The following is an 8325-nucleotide window of genomic DNA, read 5'->3' as shown; positions in this document are numbered from 1 at the left end:
TCTGGTGGAGCGGCCCTGACTTCCTTCATGACATTAATTATAATGCTCAGACTGTAGATCCGTCATTGTTGCCAGACGAGTCCCAGATACCCGAACGTAAAACGAATCCGATGACTAGTCTGGTATGCAACGACAATAACAATAATAAACTATTTACATTCGACAGGTTTTCTCAGTTCAACCGAATGCAGCGCGCAGCCGCGTACGTAATTCGCTTCATTCATAACTCGCGCAATAAGGATGCACGTCGAACCGGCGCGCTCACTGTAGATGAACTGAGGGAATCTGAGATATTACTCTCGCGCTTATCGCAATTGGAGTCATTATCGGATGTTCACAACGCATTGACAAAGAACAAATGTATCGCAAAGGGTTTCTTAGCCAAATTAAATTTGTTCATTGACAATAATAACCTAATTAGAGTCGGAGGACGGCTTACCAATTCTTCTAGGTTTGATTACGATAAAAAACACCCGATATTACTTTCTAGTAAGCATCATTTTACTATTTTGTTGTTCCGATTTGAACATAAAAGATTATTGCACGCGGGACCGCAGCATATATTATTCTCGATTCGCGAGGCCTGGTGGCCCGTAAGCGGTAGGAATCTTGCTAGGAAAGTGGTTCACAGCTGCGTTGTTTGCGTTCGTTTTAAGGGTAAAACGTTAACTCCTATTATGGGTAATTTACCTTCTGAGCGATTAGAACCAGGGTTCGCGTTTGTCAATTGCGCTGTGGACTATGGAGGTCCATTCTACATTTTAAACCGCAAGGGTCGGGGAGCCACAACTGTCAAGGCGTATTTATGTATATTTATATGCTGTGCTACGCGCGCAGTTCACTTAGAGTTGGTTACCGATCTCTCTTCAGATGCTTACCTACTGGCGTTGAAAAGGTTCATTTCGCGTCGTGGTAAACCTTCAAAAATATTTTCGGACAACGGACGGAACTTTGTAGGTCTTATGAATGATTTTTCAATATTTATAAAATCATGTTCGAGCGAAATAAAAGAGTACGCAATCTCACAAAAAATTGAATTTATTATGACGCCTCCTTATGCTAGTCATTTTGCCGGTCTGGTCGAGGCTGGTGTTAAGAGTTGCAAGCATCACTTGCGACGTGTGATAGGCGATGTCAAGCTAACTTACGAGCACTTTAGCACTATTTTGACGGAATGCGAAGCCATTCTGAATTCCAGGCCTTTGAGTCCTTTGTCCTCAGACCCGCAAGACTACACCCCTTTAACCCCTGCTCATTTCCTTGCTGGACGTCCGCTGACAGCCCCTGCGTGCGCTGACCTCAACGACGCTCCCGTGCACCGTCTGTCACGATACCAGCGAGTGGAACAAATGCGACAACATTTCTGGGCCAGGTGGTCGAAGGAGTTCATATCCGAGCTGCAGGTCAGGACAAAGTGGACGCAAAATTTGGACGACCTAAAGGTGGATACCCTCGTCCTAATCAAGGAGGACCATGCTCCGCCCCTCAAATGGAGCTTAGGGCGAATCACCAAGACTTACCCGGGCAAAGACGGCGTCTCCCGAGTAGCCGATATCCGCACATCCCGCGGCACTGTACGCCGAGCTTTTTCGAAAATCTGCCCGCTACCTACGCATGATGATGACTAACTTCACCGTCTCATCTTCACATTGGAAGTGCACTCTTCCAAGGCCGGGAGCTTATGTTACGGCAATACCTAAAGTGCATAGAAACCGGCGGCGGCCCGTGACCTTCAGCCCGACCCGCGCCTAGCGACCCGCGCGCTTATCCCCGGCTGCGATGCGCCCCTACCACGAGTACCATGACGTCACACACATGTCATCGCGTCATGCCCCCAGCAGCCAATGAGAGGCGTGCATCAGACATGTCGTGATCGGCAGCCAATAGTGTAGCGGCTCGTCATCCCTGCGCGCACCAATGAAGACAGAGGATGACAACACAATTTGATTTTCTCACCGAACAACTTACCTGCCTACTCCTGTTTTAGTTTGCTTATTTTTTATAGATAAAGTTAATTAAGTAAAAATCCAGAATTAATCATTTCAACAACCTGCCATCCACATCAGCGCAAATCCTGGCCAGCAGAGCTATCTACGTATGTCTATACGCGCAGACAGTATTAATGTATGAAATAAAACTGAAAACGGATTATATCGCGTATATTGAATTTATAATCCCGCGAATAATCCGTTTATACGTATAATAAATACACGATATAATCAGTTTTCATAGTTTTATTTCATGAGTAACTATCGCGGTAACTGAAGACAATATTATGTAGGTATTTATGTAAGTTAGCTGTATTTCTTGTTATGAACAGTGAGCTTGTAGTATCTTCAATAAAACGTCACTCCGCTATAGAGCTATCTGTATCTGCAATACGTAATTTACCTGCTGTAGTTTGCCTCTAATATTTAAATAGTTCGCTCAATTTCTCGATTTATCTAATGTAAACAGCAAATCGAAATAGGTGCTTTGAGGCACAAATCAGATGCAAACAGCTCCGTCACTCGGTGCATAAAACGTATTTTACATACGGATAAGTAAACTGGGAATTGATGCGCTTCGATATGCTGTGTGTGTTCTTCGTGTGCCCGAAAATATGGTGCCGTAAAAACACCTAAACATGATCTAAAAGCTTCCAACTATGGTCTAAAACGAACTCTAATCTTGGTTACCAATACCACTTGACTATTACTTAAATATTATCTGGGAAACATATAAAAACTCAAAGATTCGCGTTTTCCTAGAGATAAGACCTAGCTAGATCGATTAAAAGTGTCATTACATTAATATTGATTGAAGTAGGTAAAATACCTGTACGGGTTGTACATCTGGGCTGATATGATTCTTGATCTTGAAGGGTTATTGATATCTTGATGGAAACACTGATTTATGTTTATGTCTTTATTTATAACCAAGGTACTAGCTAGGAGCACGTTTGTACGTAAACTGAAATATGAATCGAATTAAAGCGTAATCGCATAAACAGCAATAATTATTATAAATTCATCCATTATATTAATGCTGATGCGAGAAAGATGCGATGCTTGTATATATTGTACAATACCTTTTTCTGTATATAAATGTTTTCATAGTAACATTTACATATGATGTCTAAGATTAATAAAATGTATTGTTTACTGCTTAAGACTCTTAAGACCAACACAATCGATATCTTTATAGAAATTGTGTTAATTTTATTTTTTAAAACGTCCGGGTTCGATGCCTGAGCGTTTTTTATTAAATGTATGAATGCAGTTTTCCTTGTACTAACATCGATGACATGGTTCCTAAGAACAGATCTTTGTATGTTAGTTTCAGACTTTCCCATACTGACCGATTTAAATGTTGCACCTTATACTGATTGTTTTATATTATTAAAACATCTCTTTTCGTAAAGCTATTGGTGTGTGGTAGATAGGTATTTTCTAAAATAAATATTGAAACCTGATTCTCACAGATCCAGGTGGTTTTAGGTTCTTTGGGTTCTGGGTTTTAACTCAGAATCACTAGCATTATCCTGATGATAAAAAAATGTCCCAAAAATTTGTATGAAAATTGTACATCCACTACGTCACGCACATACAAGTGGAAAAAAAATTAAAACTGTAATAGATGTCATATATTAAAGAAAAAATGACGAAGCCCTCCAGTGGCGAAGGCCGGATTCGAACCGGCGTCTTTAGCTATCGCGGCTAACGCCATGAACCCCTAGGCCACCCCGCCACGGCGGTGCCCGTCCGAATTTCTCGACTATATGCCATCTTAGTAAGACTAGGCGTCTTTGACCAGCTCTAAGGGCAAGCAGTGCGCCCAGTGCAGTGCAGTGCAGTGGAAAAAACTTCACACTAAAACGTGACGTAATGGAATGGAAATTTTGGGCCATCTTTTTTTTAATGCCAGGATGGAGAATGCTATCGATTCTGAGCAGATCATTCTTAAAATGTCCAGATTTGAATGATGTATTTATTTTAGTATAAACGCCCAGATATTTTAGACACCTAGTCTCACTTGTTATTATTGTATGCGCAGTCATTTTGAAACGTAAGCATTATTGAATTTGCAATAATTAATAATACCACAAGTAAACTGAACTATTAGAGAAATATACAATTCTGCGCCAGTTTAACAAAAGTCATCATACCGCTTGGAGAGACACGATATATTCAATCCCATCTCTCGCGCTTAAAACCGTTAAAGTCAAACCAAAATATAGCCAACAGTATTCCATTAACAAAAGCAGTCTCAAAAAGAATTTGGAATATAAAATCTCAGCTATCTCTTGTCACATTGGATATTTGCTTAAGAAAATGTGTTGCCAATATGCAGTATACCCCATCGGGGCTCGACACGGCTATAAAGTGGGATACGCATACCCGGTTTATACCCCACATACCCAGATATACTCCGATGTGGTTTATCCGTTGGCGCGTTTCCACTGCTATTGGAGATTATGTTGAAGGGATGTAGATAGCAATATTTCAACTCCGATAATGTAATGATGATAATCAACCACATATTTTGACTAAGGTGTAGTTTGTGAAGTTAGCGCTTGTAGAGATAGAAGCTTGGCTCTGCAAGAGATCTGATAATCAACCACATATTTTGACTAAGGTGTAGTTTGTGAAGTTAGCGCTTGTAGAGATAGAAGCTTGGCTCTGCAAGAAATATGATAATCAACCACATATTCATTTTGACTAAGGTGTAGTTTGTGAAGTTAGGGCTTGTAGATATAGAAGCTTGGCTCTACAAGAGATCTGATAATCAACCACATATTTTGACTAAGGTGTAGTTTGTGAAGTTAGCGCTTGTAGAGATAGAAGCTTGGCTCTGCAAGAGATCTGATAATCAACCACATATTTTGACTAAGGTGTAGTTTGTGAAGTTAGGGCTTGTAGATATAGAAGCTTGGCTCTACAAGAGATCTGATAATCAACCACATATTTTGACTAAGGTGTAGTTTGAGAAGTTAGCGCTTGTAGAGATAGAAGCTTGGCTCTACAAGAGATCTGATAATCAACCACATATTTTGACTAAGGTGTAGTTTGTGAAGTTAGCGCTTGTAGAGATAGAAGCTTGGCTCTGCAAGAGATCTGATAATCAACCACATATTTTGACTAAGGTGTAGTTTGTGAAGTTAGGGCTTGTAGAGATAGAAGCTTGGCTCTGCAAGAGATCTGATAATCAACCACATATTTTGACTAAGGTGTAGTTTGTGAAGTTAGGGCTTGTAGATATAGAAGCTTGGCTCTACAAGAGATCTGATAATCAACCACATATTTTGACTAAGGTGTAGTTTGAGAAGTTAGCGCTTGTAGAGATAGAAGCTTGGCTCTACAAGAGATCTGATAATCAACCACATATTTTGACTAAGGTGTAGTTTGTGAAGTTAGCGCTTGTAGAGATAGAAGCTTGGCTCTGCAAGAGATCTGATAATCAACCACATATTTTGACTAAGGTGTAGTTTGTGAAGTTAGGGCTTGTAGATATAGAAGCTTGGCTCTACAAGAGATCTGATAATCAACCACATATTTTGACTAAGGTGTAGTTTGTGAAGTTAGGGCTTGTAGAGATAGAAGCTTGGCTCTATAAGAAATCTGATAATCAACCACATATTTTGACTAAGGTGTAGTTTGTGAAGTTAGGGCTTGTAGATATAGAAGCTGGCTCTACAAGAGATCTGATAATCAACCATATATTTTGACTAAGGTGTAGTTTGTGAAGTTAGGGCTTGTAGAGATAGACGCTTGGCTCTACAAGAGATCTGATGATCAACCACATATTTTGACTAAGGTGTAGTTTTTGAAGTTAGCGCTTGTAGAGATAGAAGCTTGGCTCTACAAGAGATCTGATAATCAACCACATATTTTGACTAAGGTGTAGTTTGTGAAGTTAGGGCTTGTAGATATAGAAGCTTGGCTCTACAAGAGATCTGATAATCAACCACATATTTTGACTAAGGTGTAGTTTGAGAAGTTAGCGCTTGTAGAGATAGAAGCTTGGCTCTACAAGAGATCTGATAATCAAGCACATATTTTGACTAAGGTGTAGTTTGTGAAGTTAGCGCTTGTAGAGATAGAAGCTTGGCTCTGCAAGAGATCTGATAATCAACCACATATTTTGACTAAGGTGTAGTTTGTGAAGTTAGGGCTTGTAGAGATAGAAGCTTGGCTCTGCAAGAGATCTGATAATCAACCACATATTTTGACTAAGGTGTAGTTTGTGAAGTTAGGGCTTGTAGATATAGAAGCTTGGCTCTACAAGAGATCTGATAATCAACCACATATTTTGACTAAGGTGTAGTTTGAGAAGTTAGCGCTTGTAGAGATAGAAGCTTGGCTCTACAAGAGATCTGATAATCAACCACATATTTTGACTAAGGTGTAGTTTGTGAAGTTAGGGCTTGTAGAGATAGAAGCTTGGCTCTATAAGAAATCTGATAATCAACCACATATTTTGACTAAGGTGTAGTTTGTGAAGTTAGGGCTTGTAGATATAGAAGCTGGCTCTACAAGAGATCTGATAATCAACCATATATTTTGACTAAGGTGTAGTTTGTGAAGTTAGGGCTTGTAGAGATAGAAGCTTGGCTCTACAAGAGATCTGATGATCAACCACATATTTTGACTAAGGTGTAGTTTGTGAAGTTAGCGCTTGTAGAGATAGAAGCTTGGCTCTACAAGAGATCTGATAATCAACCACATATTTTGACTAAGGTGTAGTTTGTGAAGTTAGGGCTTGTGTAGAGATAGAAGCTTGGCTCTGCAAGAGATCTGATAACTTTTTGACAGTGCGAGTCTTATCGTTTCGTCTTGGCAACATTCAACATGAAAATGTTTTAGATGTTTTTTTTAATTTATTGTTTTTCAGGGACCTTTGCACATATCAAGTCCGCTTCTTATGGCTTTGCGTAGCTTGCTATGCGTAGTGACTTTATAGGTCATATTAAACAACTTTTATGGGATCAAAACCTAAATCGCGAAAAATAATTGGCTGTTTTCAACATTCCGGCTGATGTGGTGTCGCTGATTTCTATGGGTAAACCTCTAGACAATATACCTACATTATCCTTATTTTTTGATACCTGGCATATTCGAACAATACTTATGAGATGTCACAGCGATACGATACCGATCAGTGTTAAAAGTGACATTTCTTCAACCAAAAACGTCACTTTTGACAAAACGGTATCGTATCACTGTGACATCTTATAAGCATCGTTCGAATACGGCCGACTGTCGTCTGTACGCGACCTAACTCGAGACAATGTGGCGACATGTCTGTACATGTAATATATGTGCACATTTACTGGCATGTCAAGGCATTAGCGATATGATAAAGCGGGGATAAGGTTGCTAAAAAACTTAACTGTAGGCTCCTCAAACTCACCAATCAATTCAGGGACTTTTAAAAATAATTTCATACAAATTAAATATTGTCTTCAATGTTACGCTGTCATCAGAGTAATGGAGCCCACTGACTATCAGTCCGCCGGACGATATCGGCCTGTCAGTTAGAACAAAAATTTGACAGTTCCGAACAACTGACAGGCCGATATCGTCCGGCGGACTGATAGTCAGTGGGCCCCTTAATTGACGTTGCTTGTCACGCCTTAAACAAAACAAAATTTATATTTAGCTACTTAGAAAATCAGTCACGATCAAACCTGGGATAACTCGGGGCACTTATACTAGTGACGTAGCAAAATATTTTATCGACAATTAAATATATCGATGTTGTCAACATCTAATCATCATTCTCCTGGCGCATTCCCTATTTGGGGTCGGCCCTCCTGATACTTGATCGCCACTTGTTGCGATCTTTAGTCATTGCTGGCGTTAGGCCTAGCTCCGTCATGTCCTTGGAGATGGTTCTATTCCAGTTGGTTGGCGGGCAGCCTCTGCCTCTCTTGCCCTCGTCTATAGCCATAACTAGTCTCGTCATGTGGTGTTCGTCTCTGCGTATTACATGGCCATACCAGCGTAATCGGCCCTCCTGCATCTTATGATGTATCTCTGCAACTTTAAAAGTGCCTCGGATATACTCATTCCGAATTTTGTCTGATCGAGTAACACGTCCAGACCAGCGCAGCATTTTCATTTCAGTGACATGTACTTTCTGTTCGTCACACTTTCTCATTCCCCAACATTCGGATCCGTAAAGTAAAGCTGGTCTCACTGCTCGTTTGTACACGGTACCCTTGGTTTTAATTGGCATTCTTGCGTCACAGAGAACTCCAGTAAGAGATCTCCACTTGAGCCATCCTGTTATTATGTTGTCAACATCTAAATGTTCTACAAAATAAATATATTTATAAAAAAA

General features: G+C 40.1%; 1 non-coding gene across 1 annotated transcript; it reads right to left on the bottom strand.

Moving 5' to 3' along the window:
* Positions 1 to 3656: 3656 nt before the first annotated feature.
* On the bottom strand, positions 3657 to 3729 carry Trnas-cga (transfer RNA serine (anticodon CGA)). Its single transcript has one exon. It is a non-coding gene; the product is annotated as a tRNA-Ser (tRNA).
* Between the last annotated feature and the right edge of the window lie 4596 nt (positions 3730 to 8325).

Source organism: Cydia strobilella, chromosome 17, assembly GCF_947568885.1.
Source record: "Cydia strobilella chromosome 17, ilCydStro3.1, whole genome shotgun sequence".
In the NCBI taxonomy this organism is placed as follows: domain Eukaryota; kingdom Metazoa; phylum Arthropoda; class Insecta; order Lepidoptera; family Tortricidae; genus Cydia; species Cydia strobilella.
This window is presented reverse-complemented; position numbering and strand designations above follow the sequence as displayed.